At 52.8% G+C, this 23,667-nt stretch overlaps 1 long non-coding RNA gene across 3 annotated transcripts in view; it reads left to right on the top strand.

Annotated features, from left to right (window-relative positions):
* The window catches only part of LOC129208206 (uncharacterized), a 97,433-nt gene extending 73,835 nt beyond the window's left edge, over window positions 1–23,598 (top strand). Inside the window, exons 3-10 of one of the 3 annotated variants that reach the window (XR_008577710.1) lie at window positions 7,128–7,274; window positions 8,643–8,858; window positions 9,644–9,811; window positions 10,653–10,748; window positions 12,300–12,382; window positions 19,851–20,014; window positions 20,155–20,441; window positions 22,749–23,598. This is a non-coding gene — a long non-coding RNA (uncharacterized LOC129208206). The remainder of the gene's footprint in view (window positions 1–7,127; window positions 7,275–8,642; window positions 8,859–9,643; window positions 9,812–10,652; window positions 10,749–12,299; window positions 12,383–19,850; window positions 20,015–20,154; window positions 20,442–22,748) is intronic. The other 2 variants (XR_008577711.1, XR_008577712.1) reach the window with 2 other exon arrangements.
* Window positions 23,599–23,667: the final 69 nt, after the last annotated feature.

Raw genomic sequence — 23,667 nt, forward strand, 5'->3', positions numbered from 1 at the left:
AGCCTTTACTTCATCCTGGACCAGGCTTCCTGATGTTTTCCAGGATGCTTGTCTGGTCTGACAGCTCTGAAATTTAGGCTTCTAACTCTTGTTGATTCTCCCTAGCAAGGCTCCGAGTGGTTCTCAGAGAAAAACCTCAGGACCAGAAAAATTTAGCCAGCGTCCCCTGTCCCCGCTCCTCAAAAAAAAAAGCGGTGCTGCTGCGTTTGACAGGGCTGAGGACCGGGATGGAGCAGGAAACCAGAGCTGTTCCACGGGTGAGAAACAGTCACATCCAGAGCGCAGAGCAAACAGCACCCGCTGAGCTGGAAGGGGGATCTCTGCTCACGTACTGCGTGATTTAGGGACAGAAACGCCAGATGGGTTATGGAGAAATATTGCAGGACTTCCTCCTACCGTCATCAGCATCTTTAGAAGTCTCTATATTTCATTTTTTTGGGAGAAGAGCAGAAGGAAAGGAATGCCTCCAGGCAGCAAACAGGTTAAAACCCCAGCAGAATGGGTTTTCCATACCCTGTCACCTACTTCACTTGTGTCTTTGCTGTAGCTATCAGCCCCCCCGTACCTCAGACCGGTCCACGGGGAAAATGGAGATGCTCAGATGCAACATGCAGCGGAAAGACCTCAGCCTGGGACGGTCCAGACTCGGAACTGGGAATGAATGCAGGTGCTGCCACCGCCTGCTCACGTTATCCCAACAATCCCAAGCTGCAGAGAGGTTTTTTTTTTTCCTAGGAGGTACTGGCATTCCTTCGAGCACAGGGGGACCAGATGGAGCAGTAACTCAGCTAAAATTGGGGGGGAAGAGAGGAGGGGTGTATCTGTTAAGGAGCTGGCTTGAAATGAAGATCTTGTAAAGCAGCTGTTGCTTCGAGAAACTGTTTTGTGGCTGATTCCAGAGAAGGACAGTATGGGGGATGATGTAAAAAAATCAGCCCTGAGGACCAGATGCGTTGGGACTGTATTTTGAAAGGTTAGCAGGTCAAATCTAGAGACGCCGAGGGGCATATGGGGGGTGTGGGTCTGCTGCTGAACAGCACGACGTCTCGCTGCCCGGCTTTCTCATGGACGCTCCTCCGGGCCGCTTTGCAGAGGCTCAGCGAGGCAGCGTGTTCACCTCCGGAGCCTTCAGCGTTGGGGATTGCAAATTTCTCCCGACACGTCTTCCGCGACGCGTTACCAGAGCCGACTCTTCTGCCTATCAGTTCCCCCTGATGCAGACAGGGGCAGACACATCATTAGGTAACCATTTATGTAAGTGACCCGACACGGGTTTGCCTTGCGTTGAGATTGCACGGCTGTGAGAGCCCTGATGGCGTCTTTGACCCATGGCCATCGACTCGGGTATCTCCTGCATCGCCCCAGCCTAGATGCACAGCCAGCAGCGGACGTTGCCTTGCCCGGTCCATATCGTCGTCCAGCTGAGATAAGCAGGAGCACTACCTCACGTTTTTTCGGTCAGGTATTGGCTTCTGTGGATTGCTATGGATATGGAGGCCAGCGTGACAGGCGTCGCACAAACAACATGAGACAGTCCGTGTCCTGGGGGACTCGGTCTAAACTCGGTGAGTGCGTGCTCTGAAAGGCATCCCGGGCACAGAATTCCCATTAACACCATCAAATGGTGCTCCTGTTTAGTGCTTTGAAAACCCATCTCGCTCTTAGGAGTGGTGTTGAGAGGAGAGAGGAACAAAAATCAGGAGGAGAGCAGGATTGGTGTGTACGGAGAGCCATTACCGTTCGTCGAGGACAGGAACGCCAGTGGCCTGGTTACACTGGTACTTGCTGAATTCGTGCCTCTGTTCCTCTTGCAGAAGCACACCAGAATTTATTTTCCTTTCTGTAACGTGCTGGTGTGTTTTATGCAGGACTTTCTACACGGGTATAAAGACCACGCAGCGAGAAACTTGGGATTCCAGGCAACTCCTAGGCATGATGCTAGGAGGGACTTGGGCTTAGAGCAGACCTGAAGGACATTGTTTTCCCCTTTGGGTGGGCATAACCACCCGGCAGATGACGCGTACGATGAGCAAAGCTATAGCTCACAAGCACAACGCGTAGCTTATGTAATGATGCTGCGACGGCCGTTGGCACAGAAGCGTGGATTTATGTTCTGGCGAATGTCTAAAACAGCGAGTGTAGGAATTCGGTCTCCTTGGTGACAAAACCAACCAATGGAAAACATTAAAAAAAAAAAAAAAGCAGCTAAAACCGTCCACGGACCCTGCTTTTATTTTCAGAGTGGAGAACAGTGAATTAGTCTCTTATCTGCTTTTGTATCCCTGGCTGGATAGCAGAGGATGCCTCGTTTAATTGCTTGGTTGTTCAGGATGGACAAGCATCCTTACAAAAAGAGGGCTCCAGTTTGCCATAGACCCAGATGAGTGAGAAATCTAGGCTAGGGGCCCAAAGGTCAAGATAATCCCTCAGCTCTTAGGCACTTGGTTTTGTATCTGACAAATGCAGCCAGTATCGGCAGAAAGCTGCCCGATGGCCTGAGTGGAACGAGCTGCCTTTTTCCTTGCAAACAGACAACCGGTTTGATCGGCGATTGCACTATACATTGCCGTTAATGGATAAACCCTCAGGGGTTTTTAGAGCGGATGGCAGACTGAGTGGAAGGACGGACCCCCCAGCTTGGGCTCGGCAAGGTGGCACGCTTTCTGGAACAGCCCCTTGCAGCTCCCCAGGGTCTCACCACCATCGTAAGGGACGTCCTCTGGCTGTGGGCAGGAGGTAAGCACGCCCGATACAGATCCTGCCTTCTCTTGTCTTTCTGTCCTGTTCAGAGGCAACCCAAGTCATCCCAAACCAGGGTCACCTATCCCAGAAGCGTCCCCGGAGAGGGGAATTAAAACAGGATTAAACCGCCAGCTAGCTGTAATGATAGACCTTCCTTCCCGTGCGGGGCAAAGATGCCAGGAAAACAAACTGTGAAACGTTCTGCACGCTCGGCTCCTACCGGCCGCTCTCTGAGTGGCCTTGGGCACCGTCCTTACTGTACCGTCTCCACCTCTAACCACACAACAACGATGCTGAGTTGTGGTATAAAGTATCTTTTGCCCTTCCTGCAGAGCCCCAGATTATAAAACCAGCATTAATAAAAACGTAGGCTGCCCACGTTGACGCACCAGGCAGGGGAAAACGGCTGCCACTTGTGGAGGAGCATCCCCCTTCCAGAGCCGCCTCCGTTATAGCCCGTGCTGATCAGCAGAGAAGCTGGAGCTGCTCTCCTGTAAAGACCTCTGGGCCTCTCAGAGCAGTAGATAGTAGAAGTCATCACCTTCCCAGCACGGTGCGGCCATCTGGGCTCAAGGCAGACCTGGCTTTGGGCGCTTGCAACAGAGGGTGGATGGCAAAACCGTGATTTTACTGCATGGTGGTGGTCCCTTACCAGCACAGGCTCTCACGTGTGGCAGCCAGGGGCTTTTCTAGTCAGCTCAGTGCTTTCTGGAGGTGGCCACGTCTTCGGACCACGGCTGGGCTGAAAGCCACCTGCGTGCCCGGAGCACAGCACCGCGTCCTCAGCAAGCTCTCCCGCAAAACAAATGCCTTGACAACACCAAATCAAAACTTTTTTTTTTTTTTTTTTTTTTTTTTTCTTCAGCTCAACAGGCTGGAAAGAAAGATCAGGTTTCCCAGGTGGGAAATTTCCCACAGAAAATATCGGAGCCCTGTTTTCTTTCCGATTAATGAATGTCGTGACCCTCTCTCCCCAAGTTATTCTAGTAATGCCCCAGGATCCTAATTAAGACTGAGCCCAGGGGCTCTTGGCATTGTGCAAACACATGGGAAGACTCCAGCCCTTCTCTAGAAAGCTTCTCATCTAGTTTGGTTTAGGCAAATGCATCCATTGAAACATTTTTTTTTTTTTTTTAACTTTTTCAACAGTGCTACAATGGAGGCTTTCATCTCTACCTCTTGTGTGTATTCCAGTGTCATGCCCTCTGCTTTCAAAGGCTTAGGTTTGCCTTTAATTGTGTCGAGAGCCTTTGTCTCTAAGCCTTTAATAATGGATTTTTTTTCTCCTCTGCCAAAAGAAGAATTTTGTTTCTTTGCTGGCTTTTCTTCTAAAGCTAAAGTGACAGTTCCCTCTCCTCCGTGAGATTTACAAAGCTTATCTTTTAATTTTCAAGAGCCAAACAGCAAGGAGGGGGGGAAGGAATGAAACGTCATCGTGCCTTTTAAACACTGTCGCTAGGAGAAGGCTTAACGATCTAGAAATACATAAACCGAACGCTCTCAGGGTCGCTTCGATTCAGTTACGCTAAAGTGCTGCTCTTGATGGAGACCTGCCAAAGGATGGAGTTGGGGTGGTGGGGGGGGGGTGCAAAGTCAGCACTTTCTGACCAGCCTTGCCCCGCCGGAGCCCCGGCTTTGCCGTTCGGGGGATGCCTGAGCAGCGCAGCACCGTGCCGTACCCCCGAGCGCCCGTGGCAGGTCCCAGGCTGCTGCATGGTGCTGAGACCGTCAGTCCCGTCTGAGACACCGGATGTGGCCGGAGACAGAGTACAAAGTCACGCACTGGTGGCTTTTTTTTTTTTTTTTTGGGTGGGGGATTTGAAGGCGCTCGGTGCTGGCTGTAGGTCACAGTCCCCTTGGACAGGGTGCCGTTCCCGGCGGAGGCTCCGAGCTCGAATGTCTGTGCTGGGGTTGATTGAGCGGGCTCGTTAGCAGCGGAAAACCCTTCCAGGGGTCAGGGCTGTGCCCTGCTTGAGGAGCTGCTCTGCAAGGGGTGCAAGGGGCAGGAGACCGAGGTGCGAGGCTGTCGGGCACTTTCCTTCTGCGGAAAAAAATAACCTGTGGTCAGCTTGAGAGATGACTCTGGTGTGTGACTTGAGCCCATCTTCAAGTCTTAGAACCCAGAAAGCAGCGATAGATCCCGCGTTCCTTCTGCTCCACGCTCACCGTTGCCACGTCGCATCGCGTGGCTCGGAGGATTTCGCTCAGCGTTGGCAGGGACGGTCCTGGGAGCACAACCGAGGTGGTCCCCAGGCTCTGCGGGACGAGGCGGGTGCTCTTCCAAGCTGGAAGCGTTTCTGCCCGTGCCGGTGCACGCCTGTTGCGCAGGAAACGCAGGTCTGGAGAGGGAGCGTCTTTTCCGCTGCGCAACGCAATAAGTGGATTAAACGGTTTCGTAGCGATTGAACTCTGCTGACTTACCCTGGCTGAGGAGCTGGTGCTAGAGCAGGTCTTCCTTTTCTGCTGGCTGATGGCATGATTTGCTTGATGAGTTTTGCTCAGAATATGACACCTTGGAGCGGGAGGGAGTAATTTTGAGCTAGTTCGTGGTCACCGCAATGGGAGAGCTAGCCTTGAAATGAGTTATGGCAGAGAAGAGCTGAAAAATAACGTTTTCCAGATGGTAGGAAGCAACGCTGCTCTGAAACTCGGGTTTGGGGCTGTCTCTGACGTCAGCAAAGTTTCTGACGAGCAGGACCGTCCTCGGCTGCACAGTGTTCCTAGAGACCCCGCAGGATGTCCTTCCCTGCCTCGGCAGAAGTCCGTCAAACCTCAGCCAGCCTTAACCGCGCAGCGTTTTGTAACGAAACTCTTTCATCCGAAACTGCGACCGTCTCCGGAGCACGCTGCGGGGCTAAGGGCAGTGCACATCTTCGCGTTTCACAGGAGCCCACCTGGCACGATACACCAGGAATCGTACGGGAGGCCGAATCCTCAAAGCCGCGGTGTTCCCAGTCCCTCTCCTTGCTTCCGATGCGAAAGAGGCACGCGAGCACTTTTCCCTTACGCCTCCTCCTGCGACGCAAACGTAAGCGTTAAGATGTTTCGCAGCGGGAGCCATGGGTTGTGCTGCCAGGGGTTGTGCACTTGGTTCCTCCAGATTGCTGGTCCTCAGCCCCGGCGATGAAGGACCGCCGGAGGAGATTCCTCCAACTCCTTCTTGAGAGCATTAACCCAGGAAGCGCGTCCCGGGCTGAACGCGGGATCACGGAGGCTTCGTGCCCTGCGCTGCTGGGCGCAGCGGAAGGGAAATGGCTTGCCTTCCTGCACGCAGCTTGTTTTAACGTCACGTGTAGATGGTGAAGATATGGCTTGTTTCCTTCGGCAAGAGCTTGCATCCAACTCCCGGCTCCATCTAGGCTCCGATACTGCGCCAAGCAGCACAGCGGAAATCTTTCGGCGAACAGCTGAATATTGTAACCTCGTTTGGTAAGCGAGAAAAATAGGCTTCCCAGAAGATGCCTTTCACTTTAATTATTAAATAAATAGGAAAACAGCCTTCTGTGTAGCTGAGCTGGCAGCTTCTGAAGAGACACACGCGAAGCCAACGCGACCAGCTAGCTGTCAGGTTTCCAGCCTGTTTGCTGCTCCTCCGCAGCACCCCAGTGCGAGCCTGGGAGCTCTGCTCTGTGCAGGGGGTGGTGGGAACCGCTGCCGAGCGCCTCGCTTGTCCTTGGGTGGGCAAAACACGGTCCAGAACCCCCAGCGTGGGGATCTGCTGCCCGCTGTCAGGAGCTGGGGCTTCCTGCTGTCCAGGAGCCTGCTGCAGGCACAAGTCACTTCAACTCAGATAGAGTTCCTGGAAAATGAACAAAAGACTCCCTCCCGCGTCCTCCGGCGTGTCAGGAGCCGGCAGGAGCGGAGCGGGCTGCGGGCAGAGGAGGCCAGAGCTGGGACGTTGAAGGCACAAGCTGTTGCCTTGGCAGGAGCCGGTGCGTCCCCGGGAGCTGGCTTTGGGCTGGAAGGGCACCCAGTGGTGACAGACCGGATGAGGGTGCTAGCAAGCCACAGGACGCCCGAGCCTCCTGCCAAATCCCAAATAGCTTTATTGGGGGGAGTTCAACTCTTTATTCCGCTTCTTCCCTGTTCCAAGTTGGAAGCGTGCAGGAGCTGCGTTCAAACCCCGCGCTGTCTTTCCGGCTCGGTGGCACTGTAGCCGCAGGGGTGTTCTTGCTGAGCTCGGGGTGTTCACACTTACTGGGGTGGCAAATTACACCCATGTCTCCAGGGGAGGGTGTCTCATCCTCCCAACCAGCACCTCGTGCAGTACAGTGTCCCCTCTGTCCTGAAAAGGCTTCAGATTTTAATCCCAAAATAGACATTTCAACAAAATTCCTTTTTTTTTTTTTTTTTAAAACCTCTGAAAGATTCTGTTTTCATTTCAGGCAGAGGGATCTCATTCTGAAACCTCAAGAGCTGCCGTGAAATGGGTTTGTCATCGGCCAGGGAGCTCCAATGCCTACGTGCCTTTCAGCAACCGTGACGAATTCTCATCCCAGCCTGGCACGCGAGTTACGCAGTGCTGCTCGTGGGTACTGGGAAGTTCACCGAAATCCTCATTTAGCAGCGTGGGCTGGGTTAGCAACTCCATGATGACTCCGTGGTGGTTTTAGTGCTCAGGCTTGTGACTCCCAAATCAGACAGCAGTGTCTAGCAAATAACGCACACTCCCACTGAGGCTTGGTTTGGTTTTTTCCTCATCTTGCTGTGCACAAGTACTTTTTATTTCTGTGTTTCTCCTCACACCCTGTCTCATTTTGGATTTTGCTTCCATTCCCATGCACGTAAAGACCAGTACCAAACCAGCCAAACCTCTGGTCTTCTCCAGTGGTGGTCCCAGCCCTAGACATTAAGGCTAGCTGAGCAAATCATAAGGATTTTTCCTCTCCACAGTTATCTTTCAATTCTTTCGGTGGGCTCCGGTAAGCTTAAAGCACCCGTTTTCCACTGGCCTGACCCCCCAGACGCCCTTTCTGTGCCAAGCGAGGAGCAGAAGCAAGCTGTTGTCAGCAGCCGGAGCGGGCGTTTGCCGCGGGGCTGGGGCAGGCGGGCAGCGCCGTGCCTCCCAAACCCAACACCCTACCTCCTCCTGCCAAGCAGCTGACCAGCCAAAATGTTGCGCCTGAGCCAAACGGCTTGTATTCGTGCAGGCTTCCAGCTTTGGAAACTATAAAAAAATCTCACGGAAAATGAAAGGATCAGAAACCTACAGCTGCTGGAATTTATATGCTCTTTGATACGCTCGGCTTCCCAGTGTATTTGCTCCCAGCAGAGACCAAAGCAGCCTGACGGTCCGGCTCCCACGTACACAACTAGGGAATTCGGGGTGACCGAAGGCAGCCGAGCCTTTCCCCCCTGCCCTTTCCCGGCTGCGGTCGCAGCAGAGGAGAAGCCTAGAGGACGACCAGTCAGTCTCCAGGCCACGTGGCTTGTGTGTTTATTGCAGGAGGACACGGGCTCAAATGAACGCATACGGAGTCAGGTGGCACGGTTTGGAGCGGGCATCGCTCCTGAAGCGCTCGTCTTTGCGGGAGGTGCATTTACCTACCGCTGAGCTGTGCCGCATCCCCCGGCTCCGGGAGCAGCACAGCCTGTTCAGAGGTGTGTGACCGCTAGAAGATGCTTGTCATGCTGGGAGCTGACATAATGCCGCCGACTGAATGGAGCAGCATCAGTTGGTGAAAGGATAAAAGAAATAGAAGGGAATTGGAGAGGGGTTAAGTTCTCTCTCTCTCTTTTTTTTTTTTTTTTTTTTTTTTAAGGGGGGAAGAATTATTTTGGCATTTTAATAGTTATTGACAGTCAGCTTGGGAGAAAAGCAACATCTTAGCAATAGGCTGTAAGTTATTCTACCCAACAGGACTCTCTCCCCTGCTGTCTCCCTTTCTTCACCTTTGCAGAGCAGCAAGCTATTCTGACTCCTAACCCTGCTGTTTTATCACCGTGTGCGCGGCTGATGCGAGCAAGGATGCCGCGATTTCATCAGCCAGCTGAAGCCTGCACGGATCAGCGGCTGGCCATCGTTCAGGGACAGAGCGTGATACTCCCTGTCTTGGGCGTCGAGGCAGAGCCTCCTCTGCCAGCGTTGCTGTAGGCTTTTCAACCCAAACCGCGAGGTATGTAATCACCTTTTAGGCAGGACTCAGAGATCCGAAGCCGGGATCCACAATCTTGTTTGAATGAATGTCAGCCTGTAGCGCATCAAGGCAGATCAGAAAGCATCAGGCTGGCTTACGAGGGCAGCACCCCCCCTTGGCATAATCCACCCCCCCTAGCCGCGCATCTGAATGCGAAGAGGAAATGTTATTTCTGTGGTGACGCATCCCTGAGAGCACCTAATCTGGATTTATTGAGGTCGTAAAACTGACTTAGCACTGTGGTACCTAGACTGTAGGATAAATAGAAGTCTTCTATTTATAATGCTGCCAATCTGGCAGCACTCAGAAGCACTAAAAATAAAACTTTTTGCAAAGCAAGTCAAATTAATGGGTGCTCTTTCTGCATTGTCTGTGAACCAGCCCCTGATCCTGTGGCATGCTGCATGCTGTCGGCGTTTGGCAGAAATTCTGCACAGCGTTACTGAAAGGCCACCTTTTTTGGAGGGCTGGGCAGCAGCATCCCCGCAGCGGTGGCTCCTCTTTTCCCTTTCGGGTGGTCCGACCGTGTGCCTAGATGTGGCCCCTCTGCAAGTCTGGGGCAGGAGTTATTAGCCCTGAGAATTAAACTGGACAAGCAAAGCCCAGCAAAAAGGGAGTTTGCCGTGCTGGAGCTGCCTGGTGCCCCTGCGTGGGGCTGGATCGGTTCAGGCTAGCACGCCCTCCTCTCCCGCTAAGCTCACGCGCGCTTGCAGCCGGAGTACTTTGCTGTTCCAGCTGCTGTTCTCCTCTCCCCTCTCTGCCAGGTCCAGCCTCGTCGGAGCCGAGCAACCCGGGTCTCGTCAGGCTCCTGCAGTCCACTGCGTAGTGATGAAGGGCTGGGTGCCCTACGAGAGTGCACCGGGATTAACTTGTAGAGTGATCTGTTTAAGCTGCAGATAAACCCACCATGGATCTTCCTTCCCAGGACTGAAGTGAGCCCCACCGTCCCACTATATTGAGTCTGATACCAAATGTATATTTTTTTCTGTAAAACCTCATTACTGTTTTAACTGACCCGTGTAAAATCTGTATTTCTAGCGGACACAGCTCTCCCCCGCTAGCCTGCCTGGCACAGCAGAAGGGTCCGAGACCTTCCCCGCTTGGGTTGTAATGCTGAACAGCCTCCCAGCTTTCTTCTCTTTGATAGGAAAGCAGAAACCTGGATTTTATCGTTAACACTGTTGCAGACAAGATCGTCAGGCAGATACCTGCTGTTGTGATTTAACGCCAGCCAGGCTCCCCTTACAATGTTTTCTGGTTTTGCATTTACTTTCAAAGCGGATCGAGCTCTCCTCTCCTGCGGTTTCCAGCTACTGAGGGCTATGAGCATCGCCCCGTTGGCTCTAGCTGCTCTTCACGTGGCTCTGCTGGAGAGGCAGTAAGGGGGGGCAGGTGCCAAAGCTGGTCCTCCACCAGCTCTGCTCGCAACACGCCTGGCTTCACAAAGCCGCCTAAACGAGAAGAGCAGCTTCTCATTGACCAGCTGCTAACCAGGGCTGCCAGGAACCCTGCGGTCACTTTGATGTCCTCCCGGCACAGACTCGAGAGCGGCGTTCAGCCCACGCCGGGTCGGGCTGGCGGGGCTGCGTGGGAACGTCCCCGTCATGCTGGGATGGAGGCGGGGAGCGCTGGGTGGGGGGGCTCTGCGGGGTCCTGGCACATGGGGTGAGCCCTGAGCACCAGAACCTCCCATCTAGCACCGGCTTGTCTTTAAAGGAGCGTTTCTGGCTCCGAGAAGGGACCTTTTTCTCACGTCGTTCTTTCTTTCCACAGGAAGCCTTTATGGCAGAGCTGGCACGGTTTGAGTTGGGGTGTGAGCATCAGGTGTGGAAGCAACAGACGCTGATGTCCCCCTGAACTCATGCTCAGGTCCGTTGGCTTTTTGTTTTGGCTTTTTCTACCTGTGACTTCACTTGCTTTGCAGAGAGTAGATGCCAAACAGACACAGGGGAAAAATAATTCCTGAGCCTCCGGTCCCAGGTGGTACACAACAAGGGTGATGGGGGCTGAGAGGGATGAGAAGCAGCTGGCCCCAAATGCTGCTTTGCAGAACAGCTTCTGGGGGAGGCTGAGGGCTCGGAGGGTGCCAGCAGCACCACATCTATCTACCTGATGGCCCTGCGGAAGGTCCCACAAAGCTAGACCGCCCTAAATCCGAGGAGTAGCAGGTTGAAAAGGAGCCGCAGCCCTGTAAAATGTTCCTAAGCTTTCCGCTGATCGTCGCTGCCCGCCTGCGACACCGGGCAGTGACCTTCTACCCTCGCCTCAAGCCCTCAGCCTGGCCCGTTTGCAATGAGGGGCCGAGCCCTGGGTCGCCCCGAGCAGCGCTTCGGCACACACGTGAGACGTTTCGCTGGCAGAGCTGCCCGAGTCGCCTTGCCCAGCGCACGTCTCTTCACGCCTTAGAGCGGTCAGAAAACAGGCATTGCGGAACTTGCGAGCTGCACGCGCAAAGGGGACTTGAAGAGTTTTTGTAGGGTGCTGTGGCCAAATTTGTTTGATTTTGCACGTAGGATCCTCGGGGACACCAGATGAGCCTAAATGTTGATGGGGTTAATGCAGACAGGGGTATGGTCAGTCAAAACTGAGGTGGGACGAGGGCAGCGCTCTCCGGGGCTGCAGCTTCCCGGGAATTCGAGCTCAGGGAGCGCGGCAGCCCTGGCCGGGCAGGCAGGTGACAGCTTGGTGGCAATGGCACAGCTGGGCAGTCTTGGAGAGGAAAGCCAGAAGGCCGAGTCATTCCAGCACAGTGAGTGCAGTTAAGCACTGCCATATGGCTGCTTCTGCAGAGGAAGAAGCACACAGGGAGTGAGCCAGCCCCACCGCTTGTCCTTTAAAATGAGCTTTCCAATTCTTCTCCTGCAAGTACTGGAAAAACAGAGTCCTGGGAAAAAGAGCCACAGGGAATGCAGGAATTCCCCACGGATATTATCCAGTCTTTTGCTCTGCCCCAACTTCATCTGGGGGGAGGCTGGTGGCAGAAGGGCAAGGCATTTCTGCTGGTGGAGAACCTGAGGTGGATCAGAGAAGGAGAAAAAAGCCTTACCGAGGACGGGTGGTAAAACCCTGCCATGCCAGATGCGGAGGGGAGAAGAAGAGGTGGCTGCTGCTGGCCAGTGTTTTGACCTGTTAGAAAATATTGCAACCAGTCAAAATAGAATCGAACAGGTTTTTTTCCTGCAAGGATTTTGTTACAAGTCAGGAGGAGAGCAGGCAAATATTTTCCAGCAAGGGCAGGAAAGAAAATAGTAGGATTTTCTGCTTCATTTAATAAATCCATTGCTTTTGTCCCCAGTGTTGCTGTTAGTTAGCCTGTCTTAACCCTTGCACCTCCTCTAACCTCGCTGGCGTGGGGTTACCGACGCAGGCGGAAACCTGACTTGGTGACAAAAGTTTGCTCGAGTACATCTCTCTCTGCAGATGGAGAACAAAAGGCAGCCCACACAGGGACTGAGCGAAAATAAGAGCCCAGAGAGCAAGAGGTTGGGGAAAGAGCGGCTTTCGTAAGTGATTGATCCTCCGAGACCGTTTCTTAGGAGAGAGAGGAGGAGAGCGTTTGGGGAAAGCTCTTCTGGAGGAAGAGCATCCTTTGCTGCAGTGGGCTCAGAAGAAAGGATGGGAGATGTATCAGAGAGACAGCCGGTGGGTGGGAGGAGGGAAGATGCGGAGCTTCGCAGCAGGGCGGCAAGTAACGCGCATGTTTGCAGGCTGGGAATTTTTGGGGCTGAATGATGAAATTTGCATATTTGTAGCAACCGAGATTTCGCTGGCAGAGGAAGATTTCTTCTCCCCCATACCAGGCCCCTTCCAGAACCAAACCCCAGCATTGCTAACAGCCCATAGCAATAGCTCATTGTTTGTTTTTTCTTAAAAACCTCAGCTCTGAAATCATATAATTGCATGAGAATATCTGCTTTAGTCTTTTTGGAAGGGGCTTTTTCAAAAAGGTCTGTGACCAACCCTGCTGGTCAAGAAGGAAGCTTGAAAACCATGAAAGACTAGAGGACAGAAGGCAAGAAACAACTGTGAACAATTAAAAAAACCCTCCAGCAAGCCACCCATCTTTTGGGGACACTCACGATGCTTGAATGCACGTGGCTGGCAGGATCGCAACTCCAAACCGCAGCTGCTAGAGCTGCTGAAAGAAACATCACCATCTCCATCACCGCACACGAGCTGCGATAGTTAAATCTCGCCTCTGGTCCCCTGCCCCCTTCTCACTCCAAAACCCGCCATTCCTGGTGCCTATGGAAATCGCCTTGTTTAACGTGAGCACGGGCTTTGACAGCCCCTTTGCTGGGGACAGCCCCGACGGGGTGGTGACGGCCACCAGCAGCTCCTAGAGAGCTCCCACCGCAGCCCCTTCCCCTACGCTGGCACGATTCAGTGGGCTTGGGGATCTCGTAGATCCCTCCCCTCACGGAGGAGTTTCTTAATTACCCACCTGATAAAAGCCCTGCTAATATCTTTTTCTCCCTCTGGGCTTTGCGTTTCTCCTGGCTTGCTGGCAGCGTGTCGTGGCAGCACATCACCCCTTAGTTCCTCGTGCCCACCCTGCTCCGTGGCTCGGGCTCTGGGCTGCGCGCAGGGCTCATGCAAATGCCCATCTCTCCTGCTTCCTGTCTCCAAAAGTCACTCAGCAAATGCACCTTGCTGCTTGTGGTCTCTTCAAGCAGACTATGGTGCCAGGGCTATCTTTTCCCGTTGGAGGTTCAGCTGACAGCCTTTCCTAGCCTGGCCAGGGTCTCGGCGCTGGCATCACCACCTCCCAGCATCTCCGCTGTCCCCTGCCAGGTGCCTTTGCGCTGCTACAGCTCCCAAGGCAGGATCGGTCCCTGCGCAGGTTTTCCCACGCAGCCATCTCCACATCAAGCTCTCCTGCAGCATCGCTTTGCATCACGCTCACACGCAGTTTCCAAAACATGTAGCTCCTCCGCAGCCACGTCTGTCTTTTCCCTCTGGTAGAACCATTTCTGGACACCTCCGAGGTGGAGCATCCCTTCGTGCAGCATAGGCCGGCGAGCAGGAGCGCGTTTCGTGACGGAGCTGCGGGAGGGGAAGTGGGGAAGCACGGCCTCTCACCGACTGCAGCCCGGCAGATAACGGGGGCCCCGACCGAGAGTGACAAAAGCGATGATTGATGTGTGGGCGAAGGCTGCGCGAGATCCCAGCTTCAGGCCCAGAAGAAAGACTTTTAAGAAATAATTTACCGGATACTATGATGGATGGGAAAAACCCCACAACAATAACCTAGCAAGCTCCAAACCAATATTTGTGCTGCTAATTGTTTTTAAATTCCCACAGCCTAACGAACACGTACGCTTCCTTCGCCCCGCGCTCGGCTGAGAATCACTTTCTCACGCGCGGGTTCAACACAAACAGCCTAGCTTGCCCGTGCACCCATCCGTGCAAGCTCTGGCGTGGCGCTGGCTGCCCGCTGCTGCTGGGCACGACCTGCTCTGCCTGCCCCCCCAGCCCACGTCCGACACCCAGCGATGCTCCCGACCCCGGCGGCTGTTTGCTCATCTGCTGACACGCTTAGCCCGCGCTGGGAGCGTGCTAGGGAATGGTTTCCCTTCTGCCTTCCTGGTCGTGCTGCAGGTAGGGCATTGCTCAGCCCCGTCTGGATGTGCTTTTTATCGTGGGTTATTTCCACTGGAAATGCGTCCTCTTCTCTTTAACCCGGTGCCTGGCCTCTGCAGCTGCTGATGCAGATTGGTAATGCCTTGGGCTTGCTGCCGATGTTTCTCACACACCGTTGACCACTTGAGCTGATTTCTCCTTATCCTAAGCAGCCCCAGTCTCTTCATGGCCAGGTTTGGGTTTGGGGTTTTTTTGGCATCTTTTCCATGGTTTGCTGGCTCTTGACTCAAGGTGAGCTGGTGCAGAGGCTCTCTCTGAAACCATACCCTGCGTACATGGACCTGCCCAAGGACTCGGTGGCTTTCTGTGCTGCTGTCTGAGTCATTAGTGGCTATGATCATTATAGGGCAGCACTTGAACTTCAGGGGAGGCCTAACTGGATCTAAATTTGTGGGATTAGGTAGGTTTCTTCCTCTTTTAAATGGTCGTTAATGGCGTTTGGTTAAAGCAGTGGGAGAGCTGCAATGAGCGGTTTGGTAGCCAGAGCAGGAGCTGTCACGATGTCTGTACGTTTATGTCCTTCTCTGCTATGGGTTGACCACCTCTGGTAGGACTCTTGGCACACCCCAACGAATGTAAAGGGTGCTCTTGGTAAATTGTCTGTCTGCTGGTATAAGGTGGAAAAAAGAGCAGATGATGGAAGATAGCTGCGAGTTTCCTGGAAGCGTGTGTAACCTGCACTTGTTGGCTTGGTCACCTTGGGCTGGGGTGAAGCACAGAGCCGTTGAGCCAAGCCAGAGACCGGACTGCTCTAGCGAAGGCAGAAGGACTTACCTTTGGGTTTAGCAGAGTAATTTGACGGGTGTCTGGGGCTGTTTCTTTGTCCTCACGCCCTGGCTCTTTTTTGCACTAAGCAAAGAGAAGGGAGGAGGAAGGGTTGTCAAACCAGCCCGGTGTGCAGGGACGGAGCGGCTCAGCCCTGCCGGTGGCATGCAGTGAAGGTGAGGGCTTCTCCCCAGAGTCAAGTCTCTGTCGTGGCGGCAGTGGGGAGGCTCTCAGCTTGGTCGTGTCCCCCATCAGATCCCTGAGAACTCTGCACGTAAAAGCGGTGTCAGGTTCTGGGATGATGGTCCCAGAGGGACTGCAGTGACCATCCAAGCAACACCTAGGGGAGTCTTTCCTTGCAAGGGGAGAGTAGGACACGGAGCCCCAGCTCTTGCCTACGCGGGGTTGGAGGTTCAGTACGTCTCTGAGCTCCCTGACCCACCGGAGCATGCGTTTCATGGAGCCAAGTCCTCCAGTAAAGTGTTTTCCCTTGCCCTTTCTGTCCTTTGCTTAGGGAGAGCTTTGCCGCCATCTCTGTCATGCAAAGACAACGGAGCGAGTTTTGCCTTTCAGGAGGGAAGATTGGGTTGCAGTCATCCCACACACAGCCCTTTCTCCCCAAAACGGCTGGCGAGGTGGAGGGCCTCACCCTGAGAGCGCTCCCTCCGGATGGGAACAGATGATGCCAAGCCCAAGGCTGGGCAGACAATTTTGCTCGGTGTTGTAACAAGAGCATGCCGGTGCCTGTGCTTTGCAGGCATGTTGTTCATATTCACAACCTTCAAAAAATCGCTGCTCTGCCCCAGCTGCTCTTTGCTGGTACGAGCCATTTGAAATCCTCGTTGCCTTTCTCTGTAGCCGCTAGCCACGCGTCTTCCACGAACTGGATCCTCTCCACGGCACGGAGCCAGCAAAACCTCCTTGAGAACTCAAGCACTGGAAGCCCATGGCGATGGTTTCATTTTCTATCCTGCTGGGTAGGGAGTAGCAGGGTCTGCTCCTCCAAACCCCCTCCCGGACCACTTCAGGTGTCCCCAGGTGACTTTTTGTTCCCCTTTCACTGGGAGGGTTCCACCTGCCGTTGCGTGCGTGCTGCTCTCGTCCGGCAGGTAGGATGTGGAAACTGAGGCGGAGGTGGGGACAGGGAGCGAGTGACTCCTCCAGGTCACCATCCAAGCAGCAGCTCAGATGAGTCCCTTCCCAGCAGATGACAAGCTGGACTTGGGAGCTCTCCTTTCTCTGATGGTGGCTGGGCATCCAAAAACACGCTCGAGTGGCTGTCTTGTGAGTAACTCTGTAATGAGTTGTGCAATCACGAGAATAGATCTCACAGATAATCTTCTTCCATGGTGGAAATATTCCACTTATTTTTATCCTTGCTTCCTGTCTGTTAGCCAGTTAATTATCCTTCAGAGGACTTTCTCTAAGTCTCTTTTGGGAAGGAAACTTGGCAAATGCTGCCTGAATGTCCTTGTCCATTTAAATGAGAACAGAGGATTCAATTTTAGTACCTTCCGGAGAAAAAGTCTTCCTTTTTTTTTTTTTTTTTTTTGGGCGTCTGTGTGGCTGTTTTTTCCCCTGACTGTGACAAGCTGCCAGCGACAGAGTTTTCCTCTCTGGATCTTCTCTGCCACGATGTACATGCAAGCAGCCGTCTCTGCAGAGGGAACGTGAAGAGGCGGCACTCGCGTTCCGGCGTGTCCGTGCGTTAAACGGATGGACACCTGTGCTTGCTCCAAAGCTGCTCGTCCCGCGCTGGGGCCATCGTGCTGCATTGCATCCCTCTGTTCTCCCGATCCTCAGCCCCTTTAATGCACGTCCTTGAGGAAGCATTTAAAAATGCAAACCATTTTCATTGCTATAGCAACGGCTCTTCTGGAAATGGGGAAAAACCCGCGCATCCCCAGGACGTCAAAGCCGCTTTGTGAGATGCTGCGGGTTTGCGGTGGGTGCCGGTAGCAGGAGTGCAGGTTGCAGCAGCCTGGCCCAGGTTCCTCGCTGCTGCTGCGGGGCTGCGTGGGAGTCCCACTGCCAGGTCTCAGTGTGCCCCGAGGGGAACAGCTCGGCCTTAACTTGCAGATACCTCTGGTATCCACCAGCCCTCCGGCTCCCGCAAGCCCAAGCTGTGGTTTTACATGAGCCCAAGCTGCAACCAGAGGAGCTCTCCAGATGAGCGAACACGACTTTGGAGTTTCCCAACAGGCTCAGAGCGAGTGCAGGGCTGCCATGTGAAAACACGGAGCACGGTGGCTGCATCCTCCCCGTTGTCACCTGTCCCATTGCCATGGCCTTGCAGGGACCGGGTCCCATGGTCCCCAGTTCTCCGCTTGCGGACCGACCCTATTAACTCAGACGGGGGGAGTCACGCGGTACTTCCCGTGCCAGGCTTGGGAAGAGACACAGCCCATCTCTTGTTTAGCATTCCCGTCACGGCAGGGGAACCTGTCCGACCTCCTGAAGCTGTGGAGTCAAGTGAGAACACAGGAAAGCGCTGGCAGCAAACTCACTGCAACCCTCACCTGCTTCCAAAACCACAGCTGGCAGATGGTAGAGATCAAACAGATCAAGCAGTCTTGTGGATACTGCTTTCCTGCAAATACATAGGGAAAGTCGGGTTATCCTTTTAGCTTGCTGGCACCGCAGTGGGAGAGGGTCCAGAGCAGGGCCACTCACTGCGTTCCCCAGCAGGCATGGTCCAGAGCTGCCGGACTTGCTGCCATGTCTTCCCTGAGTTCACACGTGTGCTGTGAGAGCACACGTATGACTGGGGCCAAGCCTTTGGCAGCCAAAGACGCCAAGCCTGTAGATTTCCTTCCATGCTGGAGCTGCGTGCTAGAAGGGATCGAGGAGGGAGTGCGTGTTTCGACACTTGCAAGAGTCCATGCCAGATGAGATGGCTGCTTTGTAATAAGTAACCTCTGCAGTCGCTGTGTCCTGAACTCGAATGGCCTCTTTGGATCGAGTCCCAGGGAAAAGCTGCCGAGGCTGGCAATGCACTGCTGGAATTGCCCTCCTGGACCTTACCACTACCTGTACAAAATGCACTGAGGGGCAGAGGAAAACCTCCTGGTCTGGGCATTGCTTTACTGCTTGAATGATCTCTGTTCATCTTTGAAACCCTGGTGCGAAGCAGAGGAGGTTGCTTTGTCTCTGAGGCACCTCAAATGTTGACTTTTGGGGTTCTGTCCTCCATCCTGACTCTTCTGTATCACTCCTTGAGAAGACATGGTCTTTTCCTAGTGCAGGTTGGTGGAACTTCCCGTAAAGCTAAGAAGGACATCAACCCTTGACTTCTAATTGATTTGGCTTCTGACTCTCCTGTGGTTTCACCATACATTTAATGCACCAGAGTTTGCCTGGGGCAACTCCTTCCCTGTCTCCAGAAATTACTTCCAGTGTTGTCTGACACCGAGGCACAGTTAGGCAGAGCTTGGAAGCCAACCAAGTTATTGCACCTTCACAGGCTACTGGGTGTAACTGAACCACAGCAGTAGGATGTGCGTGTGCTGTTAGTCTGTGGGATGTGTGAGGCAGAAAGTGCTCTTGGTCCTTCGTCTGCATTGCCTCAGCACAGCAATCACGTACGTCCCAGAAAGTTCATGCAAAGTGGTGCATGCATTTTTAAAGGGTCATCATCTCTCTTTGGCCTCCAATATGCCGTGTTAGCATCTCTCCATCTAGCAGGAGCTCCTGCTGAGAGCTGTGAGTGATCAGTAAAGAGCAGTAAGTGATGCCTGAGGAAGGACCCAGCAGTGACCCTTTTGAGATACCCAAATGCGGTTGGGGTGACAGTGGTGTGACAGCATCCTTCTCCTGTGATGCAGTCCTGGGAAATTATCTCTTAGCAAGAATGCAGAGGCCTTGCATTTGCTTGCTCTTGTGCGAAACCTCCGGTCCCGCAATGCCCAGTCATGCTTCTCTCCCTCCCCCCTTTCCAAGGGATGTCTGCAGTGACCCCATGTGCTCACACGGTTGGGAAGGACCCAGCAAGTCTAGCAGCTCTCTGCTGTCGATGGGAGGATGGTGTGAACTCTGAAGCTGAACACCTTACTTAGCCGTGTTGTGCACTGTGTAGCTGCCTGTGGGCTTTACTCTATGTACTTGGGTTAAATATGCCTCTATCACATGTCACTAGTTCAGTCTTGGGGAGTTTGGGCTGGAAAATTCTGGTTCTGTGGGAATCCGTGGTGCAGTTGACTTTCAAGTGGTCAAGATCCTGTTTCTTTGTTCCCTGAAACACTTGACATTCCTGTCCGTGCATGACAGGGCTAGTTTTTATGGAAATGGTAATCCAGGTTATTGCTCATCACCGATACCACTAGCCTGAGCAAGATTTGGTTTAGTTTTCACTTGAGATTTTTAGCTGAGTTTTGGACTTGTTCTAATTTGGACTAAGTGACACTCGCTCTGCCAGAGATGTTCTTCACACAAGAATGCGTCACTGGGCATTTGTGCCAAAGCAATGGGACCCATTAATTTCCTTTCCATTTATAGACCCAGCTGCATGTTCATCTTTTACAAGCAAAGAGCTCATTAACGTAGAATTTTCTTCCTCAAATGTAGAAGCATCGCTGACTCCTACCCATCCATCTACACAGAGGTGCTTCCACCCACCTCCACAAGTCTAAGCCGTGGACAGATATCCCCTTTGAGACCTAGCCCCTTGTGTCTAGCTCCGCTGACCTACTGGCAGGACTCCTTAGATGGAAGGACCAATTTTAGACAAGGTAAGCTACGACAATGTTTTGAGCTCATATGAACAGCTCAGCTGAACATCTAAGTGCTATTGCAAGATTAGATAGATGAAGCCCAAGTAACTTATCACCTCTTGCTGATAAGTGATTGTTTTTTTTCCTTTCTAATGAAGTGAGCAAGCCTGAGCATTACTACAGAAATTTCAAGTAGGTGGAAGACAGGATGAAAGAGAGTCAACAGGAAGTGTTCAGAAGTGAACAGCACTGCTCGGGGATTCATTTTGGAACCTCTCTTCATTAATATCTTTCTTAATGAGCTGGGCACACATGGAGGAGTGTATGGATCACTTCTGCAGATGAGACAGTTGAGAGCATTGCCAACGTGCCTGAATGTCACACAGGAAGGATGGAGCGACCTTGGGGACTGTTAGAAGAAGCAGCGTGAGATATTGCAACTCAGGTAGTGTGTTTGGGTCTATTAATAAAACTTCTCCTATTTGCTAGACTCTCATCCACGTGAATTATCAGAGGAAGAGGAAGTGGGGTAGTAACTAATTGCAGGATGACTATCGGCAGAGGCGGATGTTGCTGGTGCAATCCGAAGAGATGTATTTAGCAGAGAGGCAAGTTTTGCTGCCTCCGTACGAGGCTTTGATTAGACCTTGTCCGGCACGCTGCTCATAGCTCAGGAAGAGCAAACTGCCAGCAGAAGGGGTGTGGAGGAGCAGGCCTGCCCTACGAGGGGATGCTGAACAGTGGGATTGTGGAAGTAGACAACTGAATGTGGGGTACAGTTCTGCCCCTCATCTGCCCCCCAACTTGCAAAGGTCCCTGTGCCACAGGGCAGGTGAACACGGGCTGGGTACGGAGCAGGCATGGGCTGGGAACTCAGGAGTCTCTTTCCTGTCCTCCTAGTGAGGACATTAATGTTGCCATGAAAGTGCTGTGCCTGTGTGCAGCTCTTCCCACCCAGAAAAATTACTGTCTCGGTGTAAAGGCATGCCTAAGGCAGGCTGAAGACTGGCAAGACAGAGAAGATTTCATCCTGATGGTTTCACTTTACCAGTGTGACATCTATGCCTGCGTGCGTGCACTTGTCTGCGTGCACATATATCTCCTCTAACAATCTGAGCTGGCTCCATTTCCAGCCTCTCCAAACCTGTAAACTCTCTGCTAGCTGCCTTCCCAGCCTGCTGCACAGGAGCACCATTAAGGCTATCTCAGCAAGGCAATGATCCTACGTGGCTTTTGTGGAGTAGTTGTAACCATGGAGTAGTTAACTCGTGTAACTTAATGTGAATGCTCCCAGTGCCAGACGTAAGCGCTTTCGTGGTCTGATGTCCTACCATCGCTGCGCCGGTTGAATTGCTCTCCGTAGGAGGTTTAGGCTTGGGGCTGCTCAGCAGCAGTGCTCTGTGCCTTTGGGAGGGAGCGGATAGGAACAGGGTAAGAAGCGCGCTCTCAGCAGGCTGCCCGCTCGGGAACGGTGTACTTGCAGCTTCACAAGTCCCTCTGCCCCGTGGGATCTCCTGAACCCAGCCCGGGACGTGCCCTGGCATAGGGCTCGCTCTGGATGCCAAGCTCTGAGCGCAGAATACTTTCTGTAGCAAAGGAATGAGCTCTTTGGAGCTAGCAGAACATCCAGAGCACACCTTGGCTTCCCGGGGAGGCTGATCTGCCCTGGAACAAGACATCCTAACGGGCATTACTCTTTGGCATGTCCTCAGAGCTCTTTGTGTTTAGCCCCCATACCTCACTTGCAGCAACCAAGGTTAACACTGGTGAGGAAAGGCATCCTTGATGTATTTGCGAAACCCCTATGAGCATCCACCAGCTAATGAACCTATAAAGAAAGGTTTTTCCCGGTCAAACTAAACCAACCCTTGCTGAGGGCCCACAAAGCGGAATCGTGGTTCCTGTTGGTTCTGAGTGGTTGGAGGCAGGATCTGTTTTTTGCAGCATGCAGGCACCAGATATTGTACTCAATTCAAAGGCGGTAACGTAAATCTCTTTTATCCACCGGGGTTGTTAGCATAATCAAATATTAATTTACAGCGCATGTTGGCACATATAGGCTTGATGTAAAGTAATTCACCCCCGGTGTGTACCGTTTAATGCGATTATTCTTCAGAGTAATTAAGCCTCCTTTGCCCAAACTGAACTGAGGTGTCAGGAATGCACCAAGGAGGCATTTCTTTGGTTTGGGTGGATGATGGATGGTGGGAGCATCACAACCTCAAGTGAGGTGTCTTGGAGCAGTGACCCTGGCTGGCCGCGTGGTGACTGTGCCCAGGCAGCGCCGGGGGAGCATCTCTCCCAAACCCGGGCTGTCCTGCGCCCCCCCAGCTCCCACTCAGAAAGCAGGATGTAGCTGGATCTATGTGGCCAACGAATGCGTCCAAGTAGGGTAGACCATTTAATGGTGAAATCCTGGTGGCCTGCGTGAAGCCAAATGAGAGTTTTTCACTCCTATGGCTCTGGGAGGGTTAGGGAGAGGAGAGGCACTGTATGTCAGAACAGGCTCTCGCTCTCTTGCAGATTTTAGGAAGAGGTTTATTAGCAGCTTCTTCTGGAAGGAAGTGGGTGATCGCTGTCCTTTGCGATATGTGGCTAAACGGTGCACTGCTCTAAGCCACGTGCTGATGGCTCTGTTCCTCTCTTGAGGGAGGGTGTGGAAAACAGTGACGTAATCTGCCCCAGATGGATAGAGCGCTCGTACAGTCAACAGGTCACGAGTTTTTATGAGATCTCATCTTTATTCCTTCAGGTCCCGGCATCCAGAGACATAGGAGTAGAATGAAACCTCCCGATACTGGAAGTGTCTGGATTCTGTGCTGGGGATGACACAGCTGTACAGATGTGGTCAGACTGCGCCCCAAGGCACACGCATTAGGTGAAAGCTGAATTTCCTAAGGCCTTCTTTGAGTGTGCTTGCTCTTAAGCCCATCTCCCAGCTGTGGGCACCTTTCTCCTTGCCATGGGATCTTGGGGAGATAACATCACTGCTTCTTCTCTGCACAACTGTGTCCTCAAGTTCAGGCTCTCACACCCTACAAGCTGCCATCAGTGGCTTTTGTAGGCAGTTTTGGGATGAACACGTGGGCCCTTGCTCCCCTCCAGCTGCCTGTGCTGGCATGAGTGGTGCTTTCCTTCAGCAGCTCACTCTGGGTCACCTTATGTCCTGGTTTCACCTGTGATAGAGTTACTTTTCTTTCTAGTATACGGTATAGTGCTGTATTTTGGATTTAGTATGAGAATACTGTTGATAACACACTGATGTTTTCAGTTGTTGCTGGGTAGTTGCAGTGTCTACACTAAGTCAAGGACTTTTCAGCTTCTCACACCCTGCCAGGTGCAGAAGAAGCTGGGAGAGCACAGCCAGGACAGCTGGCCCAGACTGGCCAAAAAGACATTCCATACCATACACCATCGTGCTCCAGATATAACTGGGGAGGCCAGCCGGGAGGCGGGATCGCTGCTTGGAAACAGACTGGGCATCAGGTTGGGCTTTTTTGCTTCTGCACGTGGTGAGCAATTGCATTTGTGCATCAAATTATTATTATTATTTTTGTTGTCGTTGTTATCTTCCTTTCTTATCCTATTAAACTGTCTTTATGTCAACCCACACGTTTTTTTCCCTTCTCCTCCCCATCCCCTTTGGCGGGGAGGAGTGAGTGAGCAGCTGT

This window comes from Grus americana, chromosome 6, assembly GCF_028858705.1.
Source record: "Grus americana isolate bGruAme1 chromosome 6, bGruAme1.mat, whole genome shotgun sequence".
Taxonomy (NCBI): Eukaryota; Metazoa; Chordata; class Aves; order Gruiformes; family Gruidae; genus Grus; species Grus americana.